A 22,391-nucleotide genomic window follows, 5' to 3' on the forward strand; every position below is an offset into this window, starting at 1 on the left:
TATCTATTTAATATGTATATATCTATCTATATATTATTGGTGTAGGTAGATATATCAGCTGTCCGATACCCATATCACAGGCTCTGCCTAGTTTGGGGTCGGATGGCCGTGTGTGAGATGTCCCCACATATATTATATTTATTTATTTATTTAAACTACCATTATTTGTTAACAAGGAATGGGAAACAATTTGGCAAATCACAAAATCTTATAGTGTCAGGATATCAATAAAACAATCCCAGCCATTACCAGACTTATTCCAAGTCTTCGATACAGCGGGCTAGATGGCGTCCCACGCTACGATGGACAGTTAATGCCAAAGGTTGACTGGAAGAGATCCCTTTTAGCGATAAGGCCGCCTATTGCGTTGTATCCACTTTATTATAAATTGTATAAAGTAGTATTCTTAATATTATGAAAACCTAGTACCTATTCCAACCTATATTAGGTATCTATGTAGTATTGAGAATAAGCTTAGACCTGACCTTCATTAGAAGCAGATCTATGCCACAGCAGTTAGGAGTCATGGGTTGTGATAATGATGATGAAAAATTGGGAATAACTTCTGTACTTACATAAAATAGTAATGTCACCTTATTTGGGGATGCTAAAGGACACCAATAATAAAACAATACAAAACTCGCCAATCAAAGATACAATGTGAAACAACAGGGTAAACATTTCGGACACAGCGTCCACCCACGCGCCTGATCATGACATTCTTGGCTTTGATTGTTTTTGTTAAGGTACAAATTGGCATCCGGAACGAAGTAATCCGACAGAGAACTAAACTCACCGACATAGCTCACCGCGTTAGTAAGCTTAAGTGGCAGTGGGCTGGTCACATCTGTCGAAGTACCGATGACCGATGGGGTAAACGTGTTCTGGAGTGGATGCCGCGACTAGGCAAACGTAGTGTGGGACGCCCTCCGGCTAGATGGGGTGACGACTTGCGAAAGGTGGCTGGTTATGATTGGATGCGGAAAGATAGAGATCGCACCCAGTGGCGTGCTTTGGGAGAGGCCTACGTCCAGCAGTGGACTGCTATAGGTATACTGCTATACCTTCGTTGTTTTTGTTCCATGGCTCACCATGACGAGACCTGTCTCGATGGCCTACAGCAGAAAAGACTTCGTGTAGTTCAAGAATCATGTTCACTAGTGTTGCCACGAATAGTGAATTGGCCGAATACCGAATACCGAATATTCGGCGACGCTGCCGGCCGAAGCGCCGAATATTCGGCCGCCGAATATTCGGCGCTACAACGTGTTTTTTTGTTCCTGCAACTGCTTTGAAGAAGTCGCTACAGATTATATGAGAAATGCTAATTATTAGGAGGCAGAATGCTGTGGCAAACGAGTTGAATTTTTATTTGATAATAGTTCACCTTTGATCGGATGGCCGATCCTTACAAGTGGTGGTCAGCAAACAAAAAACAATACCCAAACCTTTTGAAATTTGCAAAAACTTATCTTTCTTCACCTGGAAGTAGCGTTTATAGTGAGAGGTTATTTTCTGAGGATGGTTACAATGAAAAGCGCAATCGTGGGCTACCAAAAAATGCTGAAATGCTCATTTTACTTCTGATTAATTTTAAGTACTAAAATGTTGTAATATGGAAATAAATACACAATTTTGATTAAAATAACAAGTCATTTTTACATGATTTACTATTCGGTATTCGGCCCGAATAGTACGCACTATTCGGCCGAATACCGAATACTGAAAAAACTGGCCGAATAGGCCGAATACCGAATAGTTGCCGAATATTCGTGGCATCTCTAATGTTCACACACACGCTTCACTTATACCATCTCTGTGGCAGGAGGTGCAGCGAACACACCTCTTCCCAATGAACTGTGACGCTGCAATAATCATGTGATCAAGATTACGTGGCCGACGATGATGATGACAAGCTATCAGCCGATGACATGTGATTGCAGCCAACGTACTAAGACACTATAGTTTCTTAGAAGTGTTTCTATGGTCGTGGTGTATGCCGTGGGTGAGATGTCCCCACATTATTATTACACTAGAAACTACTAAACTAGTGGTGACGTTGCGGCATGTCGTCTGCTGCGACCTCATGTCGCCGGCTGCCAATTGTCACCTTTATTTACGCTGTCCTGCGATCATAAACTGCGAATTGGGTCTAGGTTGGAGACAGTATGCGTACACTACATAAAATATAATGTTTCTTTTGTTTACGATAGTAAATTACACCTACTGAAATAGCACTGACAAGTCATAAAAAATATCGATGAACAATTTTATTGATTTGTTTTTATTTATTTTTAAAGCCTCCTTGTTTTTCCACTCATCTTTTTTAGCTTCATAGTACCAGCTTTGAAAGCAATAAAAAAATATATTTACATACAGACGAATGGGGAACCTCATCATCCTTTCTTTGGAGTTGGTTAGTTTTTGTATTCAGTATTCTTTGCATAGAAATTCACACAAGTGCGTTCACTTCATCGGCATTGCCAACGCCGCCGCCGTTTTTCCATACATTTCTGAAAATCTGTTTAGTACGATACCGATACGTGGATCTTAAGGGTGTGGCCTCCACACGAGCGTAATTTTGTGAGTTGTGCGCGGCAGAAAAGAGGACGAGGGGGGGCGGGGAAGTTTTGTGCACACTTTTCTGCCGCACACAACTCAGAAAATTACGCTCGTGTGGCCTCACCCTAAATCGATACGCAGCTATCTAATTCAGCACGCCAAATAGTTGGTCTACAGCGAACGCAGCCTTATGATCTGAGCGCCTGTCCCATACGGACATTTAACCTCCACATGTCCTCCATGTCAAACGCCCCTCATGTCCCATCCATCAGTGTTAGGAGAACAGTAGGGCGTGACCACAGCAAGCCTTGGACTTTGAGCACTTCCTTAGTATCAATCAGAGATCAGTTTTAATACTGCCTGATGGATTGAAAGGTTTTATAGGAGAAGACAAAGATGTTTACAAGAAAAACAGCTTATTTACCTATGTGTAAGAAGTGTGTTCATCATCATCATCATCATCAGCAGCATATAGCAGTCCACTGCTGGACGTAGGCCTCTCCCAAAGCACGCCACTGGATGTTATCTTTAGCTTTCCGCATCCAATCATAACCAGCCACCTTTCGCAAGTCGTCACCCCATCTAGCCGGAGGGCGTCCCACACTACGTTTGCCTAGTCGCGGCCTCCACTCCAGAACACGTTTACCCCATCGGTCATCGGTTGTTCGACAAAAAGAAGTGTGTTAGTACGTGATAATTGATAATGCTTGACTCTGTCATAAATGAACATACATACAGAAGAATTGAGAACCTCCTCCTTTTTTCGAAGTCGGTTAAAAAGAAACATTAAAACCCTCAGACCCCTAAAACCTAAAAATAGGTAGGTACTTTTTCACTGGGAACTGGACACCGGAAAAAACATTACGTAAATTAAAAGTCATGGTAAACATTATGTGAAATACAGACCTACATATTCCATCCACAACCTCAATTAATCAAATATCTGTCCCAACGTGACCTGGGCCAGAGGTACCGTTTAAATGGTTTCGTATTCAAATTCATAACAATTAAGTCACAAGCTGACCCGGGATGACCCCACAATGGTCAAAACAAATGTTGATGATCGTTCATCAAAAGTTTTGGGCAAAGTATGTAGTATTGTCTCAGACTCATAGGGTTCATTACTTTTATATGGATTTACAAAAACACAGTACCTACAATATGTATAGACATATTCATAGACCGTATTTTAAGTTTAGAGAAGGTTTACAAATGAGTTCGAAACACAGAGGACTCGACTCTTGGTGACAGTCAAAAATACAAAATTCGAAGGTACGATATCACAACGTAATTCGTAAACATATTTTAAAGTGACAAAAAGCTCTTTGAATTCGGTCATTAATTTATATATAGTTAATAACGAACTTTTTATATAAGTTGTAATTCTGCTGTAAAGTAAGAAAAAATACATCATAAACATCATTACATTGTACATGGGAACTCTAAAAAAGTGAGTGTGATTTATCAATCATTTGAATTGAAAGTGATTGTTTATTTAAATAATATTATTATTATATTGCTTATTAAGTACTTACCTACATTTGAATTAAGTCTTATTATGGCTTTGTTATATTGTATAGTTGGTCTTAGCCCATGGTTTATATACTCTTTCTGTCTTTTGGATAAGAGTAAACCTATAGGTAGTTTTGTTATTATTGTGGTAGGTTATTATACACCATAAGCTAAATATAAATAAATAATAATATTGTACTTCATTTTCATGTACTTAATATATTTTATTACATTTTATGAAATATCGATCTATCTAAGTAACGTATTACTAACGTTTTTATTTATTTTTTACTTTACCAAAAACGTGATTATATAGTTAAAAAAAAATAAGTTATCTTCTTTCAGAATCGCTCCCGATCCCGCTATCTTACCACTGTCCTTAAACATCCATACTAATTTGTTTAACACTCCATACACCAATTGAAATAGCCATAAAACCAAATAAAGCTACGTCCGCACCCTCCAGTCAGTACTGTAAACTAATCTAATTTAGTTTAGTTTATTATTAGTTCAATAATAAGAACGGATATTGAATCTTATCAGAGGGGACTACGGTCTAAAATTCCGATGTTTATAAGTGCAAGTTTGAAATAGATTGTATTGTAGAGTGATGGGGGAACAGAAATATGTATAGTTATTTCTAGTGCATTGCTTGTTTGATGAACCTGGTGATGATTATTATTACTAGTAGGTATAATGTAGTAGGATCGGCAGTAGTTTTCGAGTATATTCAATACAACCATCATCATCATCATCAGCCTATGTCAACCAACTGCAGGGTATAGGCCTCCTCCATGTTATGCGAAGTCCCACGGTCCTGTGCTACACTCATCCAGTTTGGTCCAGTCATTCTCCTAATGTCATCGGACCAACGGGTCGGCGGTCTACCGACTGATCGCCGTCCCTCCCTTGGCCACCACCCCGACACTGCCTTGGTCCATCTGCCGTCTTCCTGCCTTGCCAGATGCCCTGCCCATCTCCACTTCAGCTTCGTGATCCGTCTCCCAACCATACTGATGCCAACCCTAAAATAACCCCTCGAAATTTGGGATGTAAAAAAGGAAAATAGAAGAATAAATTACTAAAGTTATTTTTTATATATTTTTCATATAAACCGTTACGAATTAAAATAAAACAGTTATTATTCTGTGGTTATAGTTACTGAATATTATGTATGAACATTTCACAGAGATTATGTTAGAAAAGCGTTGATAATGCCTCAGCAGGGGCGTATTTAAAGATTCCGCGCCCTGGGCTCCTGTAGTTTTCCGCCCCATCAAGGAATGAAAGAAAAAAATAAGAGCAGTCAGTGTATAGACGTATATCCACCTACATATTGGTGATAGATTTGCATAGATAATTATAGGTACCTTCCGAACAAAAAAACAATTTTTCTGGATACACGAGTACATTTTATTTAGAACGTTTAGAAATAAACTTTGGCGACTGAGTGAGGCAAATTTTTTTTCTTTAGATTTTCTTAAAAAATACAGAGGCAGAAAAAAATAGACTATTCCACCGGTTCAAAAAAGTTTTGGTCAATAAAGATTAGGGAAGATGAGGGGAACCCAGTTTTTTTTTTTTTTTTTTTAAGAAATTGTTATCACTCCACAGACTTTATGTCCGTGCCTTTTGAAGAGTGGTAATTTTTATGAGATAGTTTTTAATTCTTTTATCTACTTTCTACTCGGTAAGGAAGTTTCATTTATATATAGGTATATATATTCTATCTTTTATATATATATTGTTCTTTTTTTTTTTTTCTTTTTCTTTTTTCCCTTTTTTTTCCACTGCTGGGGGAAAATCCACATGGACACCTGGGAAGAGGACCCAGGTAGTGTCGGGCGTTAACCGACTAAAAACCCCCAGCCGTGTATCTCATTATACAAGAATTTTTTTTTTCTTTTTTTTTTCCTTTTTTTTTAAATTAATGGTTTTCAGAGTCACACTTACATTAGTAATGGCAACAAACTTAACAAGGACAGGGCCAATGCCAGCTGTCGTCGGAGAACTTAGTAGACACCTGGCAATGGCTCGGCCCCTCAGTCGTTATAGGTCCTGTTTTGCCTGATGTTAGTGTGTGACTCTGTTCTTAAAGATAACTTATTTTAATTGTTAGTTATGATATAATAATCAATAGGTTAGTTATATAAATTATTTTCCCAATTTGACCTATATTTTGCGCTCTTAACCAAAATTATATTTTATGATTTATTCCGCCCCGTTTTGCCTTCTTAACATTTCCCCAGAAAGTGCAATGACCTCTTCGTCTCGATTCTTAACTGCCATCTTTAGATTGTACTCGAGGATGCGTTTCTTTGGCGCTGTTATTGCCGTTTTAGCGAGGTTGCCGATAGCGTCCTCGGTGTCATCCGCATAGTAGGTGCAGGCGGTGGTGTGCCTCGACAGCGCCACTACTGCGTGAGGTATGCTATCGTGCAACTTTATTTTATCTTTTGTTCTTATGATAATAACGGATTCGTACGTCAATCCCTGTGCTTCGTGTATGGTTAGGACGCGTGAGCCCATTCCTTCACCATACCCTTGGCTGGTCAAGGTCTCTTTTTCTTCCTGTGTATGCACCAGGAACAGAGTGTTGGTTTGGGATTTGGGAATTACTGCGTCTGTTAACCTTTTCAGCTGCAGGGATTGGATGCGCGCTGTGGCTGCGTATATGCCTGAGTATACTTCCTTTAGGGCGTATGCAACATCCATGGGGTTTCTGTATGAGCACAACAGCTCCTGGGTGATGTTTGCTACCAGTGTTGGGCGATTGTACCTAAGCTCGAATAGGTTCTCTCTGTCGATATATGGTAGCTGATTGATGTCTCCGATCAGAGCAATATCACAGGCACGAGACAGGTGGGCGGCCATTACAATTGCCCCGAAATGGTTCATCAGGGCTTCGTCAATTATCAGGCGTTGGCAACCGACATGTTCTCTAAAGCCGTTTACAAGGACTGATGCCATCGTACGCACCCTAGTTTTGACCATGTCACCAATACGATGCGCTAGCCTGTTTCTTATGTCGATGGCCGCCTCAGTTGTTGTTGTGATAATGGTGTCTTTGCTCACATCGAAGTTATTTATCACCCAGGTTGTCTTCCCACATCCAGGTACCCCGTTCACCCAAGTGATAGTGGGCATCGTCCAGTGATTCCAGTTGGCGTTGATGGTTTCCACTTTAAAGTTTAAGTTAAGTCCGGTACTTAAAAAATCCAGCACTGCTCGTCACCAAAATACCTCGGAGTGACCCTGGATAGATCCCTCACGTACAAAACCCACTCCCAAAACACCAAGAAGAAAGTCAGCTCCCGAAACAAACTTCTGCGACGGCTTTCTTCTACCAGCTGGGGCGCCTCTCCGCAAGTTCTAAGAACAAGTAGCTTCACTCTGCTTCTCAGACGAATTTTCCTGCCCCATATGGGCATGATTCCCATTCCTCAGAGCCAGAAGACAAAAGTCTTGAACCAGTGCGTCCTGCCAGTGATGACGTATGGTGCAGAGACGTGGACACTGACGGTAGGACTGGTCCACCGATTTAAAGTCGCTCAGCGTGCTATGGAGAGAACTATGCTTGGGGTTTCTCTGATGGATCGTATCAGAAATGAGGTTATCCGTCAGAGGACTAAGGTTACCGACATAGCTGTCAAAATATGCAAGCTGAAGTGGTAGTGGGCTGGTTATATCTGCCGAAGAACCGATAACCGTTGGGGTAGACGAGTTCTCGAGTGGAGAGCATGAAGAGGCAAACGCAGTGTGGGACGCCCTCCTGCCCGCTGGACTGACGACCTTAGGCGGGTAGAGCCGGTAGTGATTGGATAAAGAAGGCCGAGGACCGAGTGTTGTGGCGCTTCTTGGGAGAGGCCTATGTCCAGCAGTGGATGATTATTGGCTGATGATGATATGGGCAAGGTCCGCGCATAATAGAGAAGTAGATTTTGCCCTTAACGACACAGTTCGTATAGTAACGGGATGCCTCAAACTGACACCGCTCTACAAGGTCTACTCTCTGGCTGAGATAGCACACCCTAGCATACGGCGAAAAGTGGCATGTTCTGTTGAGAAAGGCAAACAAGAATGCGACTCCAGACATCCACTTTACTCACATACTGCCGCACCTTCCCGCCTTAAGAGCCGCAAAGCGTTTCTAAATAGTGCGGTGTCCTTAACGGATGAAAGCCCACAAAACGCAAGGCTAAGGCTCTGGTGCAAACAGTCGCCCTTAGAGCAAGAAATCACATTGCGAAAATGGAGATGGATCGGTCACACTATAAGAAGGGAGCCGATAATATGGCAAGCATCGCTTTTGAGTGGAAACCGCTAGGAGGCCATCGGAGACGCGGTCGCCCTGTGCACACATGGCGGCGCACAGTAGACGGCGAGCTGAGAGCGCAAGGCCTGAGCTGGACGGAGGCCAGAGCGGTTGCTGAGGATAGGACGGCGTGGCGCACTCTCGAGAAGGCCCTCTGTACCACTGGGGTATCTTAGGACGACAACAACAACAACAAATCGGTTGCGAGCAGAAGTAGGCTGCTGCAAGGACAATCTTTGCAAGTGGGGCCATACCGTTGGTACCAACCTACCTATGTGACTGTGGTACCGCCCCCCTGACTATGAGGCAGGTATGGGGGCAGGCCCCCTGTGCCCTTCCACCTGCACTTGGCAAGATTTACTCCAGGCCAACCAGAATGCTATCAAAGTTGCTTCGTTTTGGTCTGGACAAATTTAAAAATTCGCATGTTCACTGACACGAAAGAAGAAGTGTAGAGTACCTACCGGCCTACATATGTATGTATAGGAACATTGTGGTGATAGATTTGCATACATAATGATATCTTCCCGAGAAAAAAAAAGATTTTTCTGGATAGACGAGTACATTTTAGAACGTTTAGAAATAAACTTGTGCAGGGCGGGCGACTGAGTTAGGCAAAAAAAAAAACTTTTGATTTCCTCCAAGAAAATACCTACAAGGCGGAAAAAAATTGACTATTCCACCGGTTCAGAATAAAACGAAGGCGGCTTTCATACTTTAAATCATATTTCTTAAGACATGAAATCAACATTTGGAAAGATGGCTCAGGGCCGTTCTAGGCTTACTTCCTAAAATATTGTTCTGTACTTTTTATCCTCCAACCTAAAGTCAAAAGGCGGCCTACCGGCCGCCCCTGGGCCGCCCTGCGCCGCCTGCCGCCCCGGGCTGTAGCCCTTTTAGCCCTAGGGTAAATACGCCCCTGTGCCTCACCAGCCTAGTTCGGATGTCCGGTTGTATCTGACGACACTTTCATTGTCCATAAAGGATTTAAGATAAGAAACAATACATACATACGTAACCATACCTTGACAATGATAACAAATAAAATACAGAAAATAATAGAATAAAAAACAACAACAAAAAGTAGATAAAATAATAAAATACAAAACAAACAATAGCACTATACAGGTTTGCTATCCAGAGTGTTAAAAAGGCACCAGCCCAGCATGTGCTGTGGACAATAAGGCCACATTTAGTGCCTAGTACCTAGGGTTTTCAATTCATAATTAAGGATCTATTAAATCATACGTAGTTGGTAAAGTACCATAATTATTTGCTTGTGGTAAACTGGAAGAGGTATTCAAAGTAAAGTAAAACATTTAACAATTTCAGTCGTTCATGAGGGTTACTCTATACTGACGAAAAACAAACGAACGGGAGCCGCCGTGCAATCGGCACGCTTAATACAACGAGATAGAGTCGTGGCTCGCGCAGCAGCGCTCTGAAACTTAGTTTTTCGTCATATACAGGGTGCTGCAAAAAGAGTATGCTAAGCCAAAACCTACATGTGCAGCATGGTATATCTAAGCCCGAAACTGAGAAACTTTGTTGTTTTTGCAACACCCTGTAGAGAGACCCCCCAATCCCTGTTGGAACAGCGCCAACTGAATGCATTTAACGAGGTGGCGCATTGCTATGATGGAATTATTATTAGGGAAATGACATAAAGATTAAACTCCTGCTTGGAAGTTTAATTTTGTTGCAAATGTACCATTAATCAGAAACTTTGCTATTTACATGATAACGTGCTACTACGCTCACGGGCAATGAAAAGGTTCCACTGAGAAAAACACCAAACTGCAACATTGGCTTAGACGGTACATTTAACAGAGCATCACGATATTACCAAGTAAAAACAGTAATATTTTTTTAATTACATGTTGTAAAAAATTGGGTTCGTTTGATGTTGGCATTTTGAGAGTGGAACTTTTTCATTGCCAGTGAGTGTAGAATACCTAACATAATAATGTCATCACTCTCGCCTAGTGATATTGCACTCCCTTGCAGAGGTGCATTATTCACTTGAACATTCTACTACCTGATGATAATGATGATGATACATCGTCAAGTGGTGTGTACCATAAACAGGTGTTGATTATTCATAAAAATCCCTCTCCGATGTGCTAAATCTCGGTGAGAAACACTGCAGCTGGGATACTACCTATAATTATTTTGTCATCGTCAAAGCAATAGTCAGTTAGTCAGTTAGGGCTCCCGCACACGGGCCACCGGCCACAACCACAAAACGCCGCCACTGGCATATTTCCTGTAATTTTCGTACATTTTATATGGACTCGCCGCACACGGTTGACGCCGCCGCCGGTGGCGGCCACACGCTTCAAATCGTTCCCATACAAAAGCTTCTGTGGCCGGTGGCCCGTGTGCGGCGACACTTAGTCAGATTAGCGTCAATCGCTGACTGTCCGGATTGAAAAAGAAAGAAAGAAAGAAAATACATTTATTTCACACACACACGGACACAACACAAAAATAAATAATAAAACAAATAATAAAGAGGTTTAAATAAAGAAAAATGAGCAAGGGTGTTGCTTCCCGGTGCAGAAACGGGTTCTAGCTCAGCTTGGTGCTATGATAAACCATAGCGCTGGTTTTCAGCTAGAACCCTGGGTGAAGTCACGGACTGACTTGACATAAAAAATTTTAATCAATTGAGCACATAAAAAGTAAACAAATAAGAACTATAGTTATAGATAGATACATATACATAAATTATATACTTGATTGCGTGGGACTTTATTATTAAGTACTGAAAACGAATCACTAGTTATTTATTTTGCGTTTCACAAAATAACTTTTTTCTTAGAAAATCCGAAATGTTGTTCAGGATGACGAGCTGAATCACCCCCTTTTGGCTTACTTTGTACATACCTACACCATTTCTGCAACACCCTGTATGTATTTTACCGACTAGGTGCTGCTCCAAACTGGGTCGCGACACCCAAATAGAACTCCTCAGCGGAATTACATAACAGTTAAATAAACTGTAGGATTCCAGCTACTGACATAGAGGACGACCTGCCGGCTTTCATCACTCACTCCTGAGTTATACGGTGTGTGAGATAATCTTGAGTGCAGTAGAATTTGTCTATTGGAGATGTGGCGCCACCCGAGATATTATGTTGGATTGGCCTTCAAAAAAAATTTAAAAACTTTAATTTTTGTACCTGAAATGCTGAAAAAATATAATATTTGTAATAGTCATCCGACTTTTATTGCTCGCTTCAACTTTGGGAGGGCTAAGCAGAAGCTCTCTTTTAATAAATATTAAATATCATGGTTTTCTTGTGTAAAATTCGTAATCATGAAAGTATCTACCAGTCATCGGTAGATTCAGTTAACCTACCAGATTACCATGTACTGAGACATGAGTACTCCCATGTTTTTGTGTGTGTTATGTGGATTTTTCAACCTAAATGTCTTCAAATATTAATGGAAACTTTATTGGAAAAAGAACTATTTATGTATTAACTTTAATGCATCCATCTGCACAGTATGTTTCCTTAACAATAATAAAAAAAAGTATAATAAAAATACATGAATGAGCCATTCCTTATCTTCTCATGTGTACTAATTTCATACAAATGATGAAAGTCGCATGAACAGCTTGATCTACAAAGCGGTATTTCCGCCCGCCCTCCGGGAATACCAGCCGCCCGCCCGCCCAGTGACTCACCAGGTCCACTAGCGCCAGTCGACTCATCGCTGCATTATGACGAAATAATTGCGGACATTAAATTATATAGTTGGCGTAGGAATCGACTGAATCCTAATTCTAATCTAATCTAACTAATATTATAAATGCGAAAGTAACTGTGTCTGTCTGTCTGTTACTCTTTAACGCCGAAACTACTGAACGGATTTGAATGAAATTTGGTATACAGATAGTCTCAGGGTTCTCAAGGTCTAGAGAAAGAACATAGGGTACTTAGTATCGCGGAATTCCTACGGGAAAACTTTTTAAGGCGAAACGAAGCTCGCGGTAACAGCTAGTAAATAATAAAGTCAGTAAAAAGCTGATGTATGATTTTGGATAAAAGTCCAGTCACCCACCTATTGGTATCGTACGTATCGGCCCAAACGGCGTCGGCAATGCCGATGAAGTGGACGCACTTGGCATTTCTATACTTACAAATAATACTGAATGCGATGCGTCCAAAAATACCTACCTAAGAATAGTATGTACCCGACATACTATTCTATTCTTTAAGCATGATATACTTACGCGGCATGGCACAACCTTCACAATATAGTTGAGCTTAATAAACTTACAGTATACAGACGAATTAAGAACCTCCTCATTGCTTCGAAGTCGGTTAAAAAGTGAAGTCGTGTCGTACGTAATAAATAAGTAAAGTGAGTGTTAACAGTTATAATTTTCTCTGTTTTCCAATCGATTTCCCGCGGCTCTCGAAATGCGCAGGCGCAGGGGGTCACTCTATATAAAGAAAAATAAAGTTTCGGAGCTCTGCTGAGCGAGCTACAACTCTATCTCGTTGTATTAAACGTGCCGATTGCACGACAGCTCTCGTTCGTTCGTTTTTCGTCGGTATAGAGTAACCCCCCAAGTTCTAGTGAAGACAATCGTTCAGTTTCTCATCATTGTGTTCAATTTACAGGGTGCAATTTTATAAATGATACATGGGAGGTCATCAGTCATGAGTGTAGTTTCATTTTTTGAGACCAGGACATGGCCGAGGTGCCTAAAACCCTTCCTTTATTGGAAGGAGACCCGTGCCCCAGCAGTGAGGACGATTTTGGGTCGTGATGATGAAGCTAGTGTCATAGACATTAGTGTATTAGTCTATGCTAGTGTTGAATAACGTTACAGTATCAGCCTATAGCAGTTCACTGCTGGACGTAGGCCTCTCCCAAAGCACGCCACTGTTTCCGCATCCAATCATAACCAGCCACCTTTCGCAAGTCGTCACCCTACCTAGCCGGAGGGCGTCCCGTTACAGTATGGAATACGGAATATTCGGTGAATCTCTTATAAATTTTCACCCTGTATACTAGTCGCTAGTGCGCAATGATCGGAGTTTACTCTCATTTCGGAATTCGCTAAGGTTGTGTGTTGTAAGTTTGTCAGTTTGTTTGCATTTCTAGTTCCGTATAACACTCACAAGCAATGAAAAAGTTCCACTTGCAAAATGTCGACACCAAATGGCCTATATTTTTTTTATCAGTTAAAGTTAGGTATTCAATTAAAATCTGAACACAATAGGTATTTACGTTTTTGGTTGGTATTGCAGACGCCGCCGTCGTCATCAACCTAGCCTTTTCCAGATTGAAGTATGAGATCAATGCTTTTCCGTTTAGGAGTAATTTGGGGATTTTCACATTGGAACTTTTTCATTGCTCGTAAGTGTATACAAGGTGTTGCAAAAAGGGTATACTAAGCCGAAACCTACATGTGCAGCATGGTATATCTAAGCCCGAAACTGAAATCAGAATTTCAAAATTCGCTTAGTATACCCTTTTTTGCAAAACCCTGTATAATAATTGTAATCCCTTAATAATATATTCGGTTCTACCTTTTTTGGCATAAGATTTTTTTGCCTAATCTCGTATTGCATAGTAACGTTTGGTCAAAGTCTCGTTACGCCGAAAATCGTATGGCATAAATCTCGTTTAGTAAAAAGTTATTTCGCATAACATTGTTTAGCCTAATAATGGTATAGCCAAATCTTGAATAGCCTAATAATGCTATGGCATAGGTTTATACAAAGTAATAATATTCGTTTGGCTTTAACTTTGACGGAGCGTCTCCCTACATAGCGCAAACTGGTGCCTTGTATTGTTTCCGCTGTTTGGAAAACGCTCCGCTCCGCTCCGCTCCGCTTCGCTGCGCTCCGCTTTGGTTTTGATGAACATGTGCACCTAACACGCTCCTCCTCGCTTTGCTCGTCGTCGCACCTATTTTTAGGTTTCGATCTCATGGGGTTTGTAATAATGATATTGGTCGTTAACTTTCGATTTTTTGATCATACAATATCGTGATTTTCGGGATGTAGGAGAAAAATACCACAATTTGTACATTTACTACATACTTAATATATTATTTATTAAAATAACATTAGGAGAAACAAGATTATACATAGGTATAGACGAACATAAATTTGAGCAAACGAAACTTAGGTGTTTAAAGATTGTGCCTAAAGAGTTTTAGACGAAACGAGCCTTATGCCACATAAGTCTTGGCAAAGTGATGGTTCGGCCAAAAAAGTTTAGACCATACGAGTTATGCGAAATGAGTTTTGGTCAATAATGATTATGCCAGATGAGCGGAACCCAATATATTCGTTATTTAAGATGGAAGCGACTGGCAGCAAAACACTAGTATATTCCCAGCATGATGGTAAAATCACGTAAACTTCCACCATTGTCTACAGAAATTTATGGTTTATGTGAGAAATTAGAAATTACCCATGTTTTGTTCGAATCTCTCGGGTTTCTTGTGTTCTGTCATCTCAGTTACGCTACATTATTATTATTACCTCTATTACACTCACGAGCAATGAAAAAGTTCCAGTAATTTGATGATTGCTTGAGAGATTCTTGAGAGTGTGTGTATCACCCGATTTCGCGTTGTTCTACGGTAGGTATCTAATATATCGATATTTTTTTTGTTTTTTTATTTCGGCGTTACACAATATGATCGGTAAAATTAAAATAAAGCTACAAAAATATTTACTATTATTTACCTAGGTGCCGATATTTGAGTGTAAGTTTATTTCAAAGCATGATGTCTTTTTCATCCACTTTGATTGAGCTACCACCCGCTGTCCTCCAAAGTTATCCAGTGAGCCAACGTGATAATGATTAACCTTCTAGGATTACTTATAGAAATTTCATTCTAACACCATTCCCAGAAAGTACCACAAAAGACTGACCCAACTCAACAGACCAAACGAACCGACCCAAACACATAGTCCGAAAAAAACTAAACAAAATCCCGCATCAACTGAGATAAATCTCGAAATTGCATCCTGTCAGGGATCCGGACCATTTTTGTTGCGCCTGCGCACACACTTGCATGTTCCATGAGTGCGTCCCGCGCGGCGCGCGTGTCACTCAGTCAGCTCCCGACCGCCGAACGAACCGCGCGCGCCGCGACACCCGACCGGTTAACAAATTCGTAGTGCCAGAATTCGAAATACGAAAACGATTAGTGCTGTGCCTTTTAAAGTTGGGATTTTTGTGTTTTGTGCCAGTGTTCTGTGAGTGTTTTTTTTCATGAAGGTGGGTGTTTTAATACGTTTTTTTTTAAAGTATTTTTTTTTGCTATTTTCTGTGCAATGGGTAGAAATGAAAAAAAAAGCTTTTATCTATGTGTGCAGTTGTCTAAACTCAGTTTTGTAGGTTTTAATAACTAAAATTGCTAATAATGTACGAATTACGTTTCATTATATTATTACATTGGACACGAAGTTGCCACTTATCTATCTGTCATCTTTAAAAGGTCAATGTCACAAGTAGCCATAAAGCATAATGTTAATGCAATCATGACCATAAAATTGTGACTAACGTTAAATAATGGCCCTCCTGTATATCCTTTGACGTGACATCCGTATTTGACGTAAAATATGATAAATTCAATCTAATCTCGTGCCCGTAATCCTTTTTAGTCGAATGCGACGCGAGGCATCAGTTTTCCGCAATTATAGGGATGGGACATTATTGACATAGTCTTGAAAATTCTATCGATTATATTTTTAATTTCGTAGCATGTTACATGAAGGTACTACTAGTGTAATTATAAGTAATTAGGTGCTTATTAAGTGTGTTATTAATTTTGTTTTTGTAGGTCCAATGGGTCGTGTCAATATTTTTTATTTAATTTAAATCAAAGAATTATAAAGCTATGCATAATTAAAGGTGAAGATAGGTTATTCTGTAGAAAAACGCGTGTAGGTGGCGTCTGAGTCAGTAACACTTCGCAATAATGAATCTATTGTTATTGTTACCATACCGACCGTGATATTAATACAGGAAATAAACAAATGTCCCAAGTGAATATTACGTGACTCACCAGTTCGTGAACCTTTGCAGTCATGAAACACTTGCAACGAGTAGGTATAGCTAGTCAAACATTATGTATAGTTTAAAATATTTTTATTTGCTATAAAATTTCATGACATCACCATATTTGCATTGGTAGCATGAAGGTTAGGTTTTATATTATATTATCATTAAATGGTAATAATCGATTATTATTATAGCCGTAAAATATGTATGACGCAACATACAATTATATCTACATAAATTGATAGTTAATGTTATATACACATTTCTGTCAAATGCAACTGCATTATAAACAAGGACATCCGCCTTTTTACTAACACACTAGGTATACTCGTGCCTGCTTAAGTATTCTCATCATTCTAATCGTAAAAAATATAATCTTCCACTGCAGAGTTCCACACATAGGTCTCTCGTCATCTGTGCTATATCGTCCATATACCCATGGTCCAAATTTGGACACAGTTCTAAACTCCTGCAGAAAGTATTTTAAGCCCTGAGCTAACCTTAAACCTCACTACATATTCTAGGTACTATAGTGTAATCCTGAAATAACAAAGCATAGTAGTAATTTATACTGGTTGATTCTGTCCGAAACTATCAACTTTATAAAATCTATAAATATGATGTTGTTCGTAGGATTTCAATAAAATTAAACAAGCCATTTTTATCAATTAACAGAATAATCCATTAACATCACTATCTACTTAAAATCAACAACGCGCTAAAAATACTCAAATTTTATCTCATGCCCTTATTTATCGTATTGTACCTACCTATACATATAAAATTACAAACATTAAATAATCTAAATCCTTAAGTATGTGGCATTCCATAAAAGCTGTTATCCTTTGTCTATAACAAACAAACAACGCAATTTCGATAATAGTTCAGTGCGTCGATAGTTCGAATAAGTTTTATGTTCATAGATATTTAGGTACTTATTAGGAATTGAAAATACCTAAAATAAAACATAAGACGATCAACAAACCAAACTTTTAACATAAATACGCATCTTATAACGAATATAAATTGAAGCTTGCTGTAAAATTGTCATTTTGAACGTAAATAACGTGATATATAAGATATTCTGGAAACACTATGGCAAAACTGAAGCCATTTTCTTGTGACGTCTAAAAGATTCCTATGCAAATAACGTACTTTATTCGTAACCATTTAGCAGATACCATAATTAGTGAACAATCAGTTGATTGTCCGCAGGTTAGTCGTGTGACGTCAAAATATTTGTCATTATTGGGAAGCATAATAGATTATTTAAAATATATATTATAAGTAGATAGTAATTGAGCTAAATTTATGAAAACTTCAAGCTTTTGAATGTCAAAATGGCGTATGAATAATTAAAATTATTTTGCCGATTATTATTACCTTCTTGCGTATGAGCATGCGATAACTAATAAAACTCATAGTTAGATTTTAGTTCTTCTGCTAATATATGAACACTTGCATCTTAGGCGCATACCGAAGTTCATCCACATATAATATTAAATTTAATCACTCTTTCTCGATAAAATTAAGACCGAATTATTCACCCACCTCCAACAACAATGCACAATCAATATGCAAAATAAGTCGATAAATAAGATTCGATCAAAATCTTGGAAGCAAGTGGATTTATCTCGGCAATCGATAATTTATCAGAAATGTCACCGCCCGGTCGCGAGGCCGATGTTTTTTTTTCACTTCCGATTGGCAAGGCCGCTTGGTTGTTGACAACATAACGGTATAATAATAGGGCTCAGTCGATATACCTGTACGATGGACTTTATATTTTGAAAGCTAAAAAGTTAAATTTAGAACCGCAAAAACCTTTTTTTTTGGATTCGGCTCTTCTTTCTTTTAAGTTTAACATGGTATGCCCGGCACCGCATGGTATTTACAGGTGTATATTATTATTTCCATTACGGTGAGGTTGCATTATCTGAGGAACTTACTGATTTATTTGATCCCAAAAGTGTCACCAATGTGTAACTGAAACATTATCAATAATCAATACCCACCATACATCACCAAGCCGACACCAAATGACCCAAATTTTTTAAAATATTTAATTTAAAATTTAATCACGATGCGCTGTTAAACGTATTTCAATATTGCATAGTCTTTCCCGTTAAGTAGTAGGTACTTTGGTGCTATTGTCACTGGAACTTTTTCATTGCTCGCGAGAGTAATATCGACATTATGTACCATCACTAAGTATTTTAAGACAAGTAGGTATTATTATTTTACCTGCTGCTTCGATTTGTTTCGCTTGTTTCGCTACTGGGTTGGAGATTTGATTTTAAATAACGAACGGAACTAATTTACCGTTCAATGTTAATGACGCAATAAACAAAGTAAATTTTGCAGTGAGATTTTAAATATTTTTGCGAAAACACAAATCTTTATTTAATCTTAAGTTAGTAGATTATGTAGCATTTACTCTCCTGTCCCCTGTGCCCTTTCACTTGCACTCGGGAAGACTTACTCCAGACCAATTAGAATACTATCAAAGTTGCTTCTTTTTGGTCTGGACAAATTTAATTCGCATGTTCACGGACACGAAAGAAGAAGAATAAGTACAAGGTATGATTTCAAAAATCGGATTATTGTATGGAAAATGGAAGACCTATATTAACACAAAACTTTTTAAACGCAATATTTTGTCACCAAAGCTTCTAAGCTTCTGTCACAGTCAAGCAAAGCTCCTATGAAAATAGGCTAAAGTTTAAGGAGGTAGGGTCGACAGAAAAAAGTTGGATATAAATAAAACACGGCATGCGACGCGCGACGAGTAAACAGATTAGCCTAGTAAGAGGTAGCGACAGCAACGCAAAACTATTTTTAGTTTATCAATTGGATTTGCGAATAATATGGTTTCTTGAAAGGATTACACATAATACACACTTGCACTAGGTTGCGTCACTGCAGGTGACGTCATAACGACGGGAACTACATACTAATGTCGGTTTGATGACGATAGAATATTAACTTTCAGATATAATGTGTACAGGGATACATCATGTGTTAATGTATTCTACTAGATTTAGGCAAAAGTTAAAATTTTGAATACATTCATATTCCACTCAGAAAAAGCACGGACTTTACTTGAACTAGGTACCTACTAATATAGTCCTTTGCGGCATTTGGAAATTTCAAGTAAGAACAAATATATATTTTTTTACACGGTAAAAAATATTTTCGGGCTACAACATTATTTACAGTTTTTTTGTACTTATCATAAAATAATATATTTATTCTTAGTAAAAGTAAACCACAACAGTATACTTTTTTGATTTTGGAATAACATGTAAGTACCTAGAAGTACTGCTTCGATTAATCAAAACTTTTGTCCACGTTTGACCAAAAATCGTGCGTGTTGACCAACACGTTTCTCTGCTGTCGCTACGCTCGTGACAGCGGAAGTCAGCGAGGCGTGCGGTTACACCATCGTGGATCCGCAGCCATTGTCTTGTCGCTGCTAACCGTACCGTGTACTGCATACAGGGTGTAAGAAAAAGGGTATACTAAGCCGAAACCTACATGTGCAGCATGTTATATCAAAGCCCGAAACTGAAATCAGAATTTTAAAATTCGCGAAAAAATAAATCATTCTCCATAGTAAAGTCACGTGACCAACAATGTTTCTATGGAAAAATATTTTTTTTTCGCGAATTTTGAAATTCTGATTTCAGTTTCCATTTTGAAATTGTGATATACCATGCTGCACATGGTTCCGGCTTAGTATACCCTTTTTGCAACACCCTGTATACTACGTATTTAGCCATTATCAATTAAGTTGACATAAATTTGCGTTTTGACCTACCACTTCTTATGTTTTGATTTTTAGGGCACCGGATACCTACAACAAAAGAATTAGATTGTAATTTAGTGTATTTGAATTAATGTAATTTTATGTAGTTATGTAAATACCTATGAATTTATTTATACATAATATGTATGTATAATATGTGGGTTAATGTGATTATTATTATTAAAGCAATGCAGATTATTCTTTGATTATTTATTTTGAATTGGATAAGTATTCGAATCGTGCCTTACATATTGTATTATATATGTATAATAAGTTATTACATTATGTACCTGTATTAATATTTATTTATACGAGTATGGAAATTCTCCAAAATATTCAAACTAAAACCACTTTTTGACCTCTCACCCACCGCGCTATGAATGCACATAAAATCACCATTTGAGTTTGTCATATTATTCTAGAAACACGGTTTATGTTTGAAGGTCTTAAGTGCCAATTTCTCCATAGTCGGTTATCTAACCGACCAGGGATTGGTTCATTTCATTAATTATACGTCATCTCCATATAAAATTCTTGACATATGTGTCAAAAGTCAACCACTAATACCTGGTTATGCTCTAACCGACTATGGAGAAATTGACACTAAAGCCTACAACAGATAATTAAATTTCTCATTTAGCAGTTAAACACCGCTGCTCGTCACCTATAAAACTGAATGAGCAACTTGTCGATAAACCTAACACGTAATTATCTATTTTCTCACGCGGTGGGGCTACTCCGACTTTACTTTGTCCCGCGCCTGTACTTTCGCGAAATAAACTAGCGAGCAGTGAAAAAGTTTCAGTAATAAAAGCATCAAATTACTCCTGTACAAAAAAGGGCTAGCTAAATGACGCCCTCTGCAATATTGTACTACATTTAACAGCGCATCAGACCGCTTAGCATGAATTTTCATCGTGAACGTGAAGTAGAATTAATCGAGTAATTTTGTATGAAAATATGAACAGCGCCCCTGGCGGTCGGTAACAGAACTTAAATTTTCCTAGAAAATTCATCGAGTAATTTTACTTCACGGTCATGATTAAAATTCAAGCTAAGGGGTCAGAATATTACCAACTAAAAACGTAACTATTTTGTACTTAATACAAAAATCTAAGTCAAATGACGTTTCAAAGAAATTTAGTCATTTAAGTAGTGTCGGCATTTTGTAAGTGGAACTGTATCATGGCTCGTGATTGTATTAGGGTCAGGCCACACGAGCGTTATTTTGTGAGTTGTTTAAAAAAAATATTACGCTCTTGTGGCCTCACCCTTAGGTAAACTCATGGTAGCCCCACGCGCCGGTTTCCCGCAGTTTTCCTTGCACTTTCATTCTGCATTATTGGAATTGCTCTATTAATCAGCGTTTTTCTCGGTAACACCTCGCCTTGGCCACATACATAGCTACATACCGTGTTGAGTAAGATTCGTCATACGATAGCCATCCGTATTTTTAACTTTTTAACGAAATAGGTAAGTACTTCAACTAAAATAAATACAATCTTTCGGTGTTTCTCATTTTAGTATTTTTTTAAATTATTTTTTATGTGTTGAAGCACTGCAATTTAGTCCGATTTCTTGATTTGAAAGGTGTTTTAATCAGAAGTAAAATAAGTAACCTCTTCTCTTGTTAGTAAGTAGGTATTGATATATAATATAAAATATAAACACTTACACCTTGTACAGTAAGGTGCAGATAAACCTGACCCTCCTCCCATAGTAACAATGCTTCTGAGGGGGGTCAGGTTTATCTGCACCTTACTGTACTAATGTAATGTAGGCATTGAATTTAACTAATTATAACATTTTAAAAATATATATTTTGTGGTACTTCCCTCATGAAAATAAAAAATAGCACGTGGGGTATCTCATAAGTAATCAAAACATTAATTATTACTCATAATAATACAGACACACATACAGCAAACTCATATGAATCAGATTGTTTATTTTCCCCGCCCCTTGTTAAGATAACAAAGAGTTAACTAACTACTTATCAGTTAACGTACATTAGGTATCTAGTATGATTACATATACGGGTTAGTACCTATGTATAAGTACCTGCAATAATTACGGGAAAGAGTTTTATTCAGTTTTTTTTAAATTGAGAGTTTCCTGAAAGCTTATTGAAAGCTAATTGAAATATAG

The 22,391-nt window shown here is 38.5% G+C and overlaps 1 protein-coding gene across 2 annotated transcripts in view; it reads left to right on the plus strand.

Annotated features, from left to right (window-relative positions):
- LOC105392791 (GAS2-like protein pickled eggs) overlaps positions 1-22,391 on the plus strand; it is a 120,542-nt gene that overhangs the window by 28,753 nt on the left and 69,398 nt on the right. Inside the window, exon 1 of one of the 2 annotated variants that reach the window (XM_011564471.3) lies at positions 15,465-15,649. The exons of the other annotated variant lie outside the window; for it this stretch is intronic. The gene's annotated coding sequence lies outside the window, so the exon portion shown is untranslated. Of the gene's footprint in view, positions 1-15,464; positions 15,650-22,391 lie in introns of those variants that run through there. 2 annotated transcript variants of the gene reach the window in all.

The sequence above is a fragment of the Plutella xylostella genome, chromosome 16 (assembly GCF_932276165.1).
Source record: "Plutella xylostella chromosome 16, ilPluXylo3.1, whole genome shotgun sequence".
In the NCBI taxonomy this organism is placed as follows: Eukaryota; Metazoa; Arthropoda; class Insecta; order Lepidoptera; family Plutellidae; genus Plutella; species Plutella xylostella.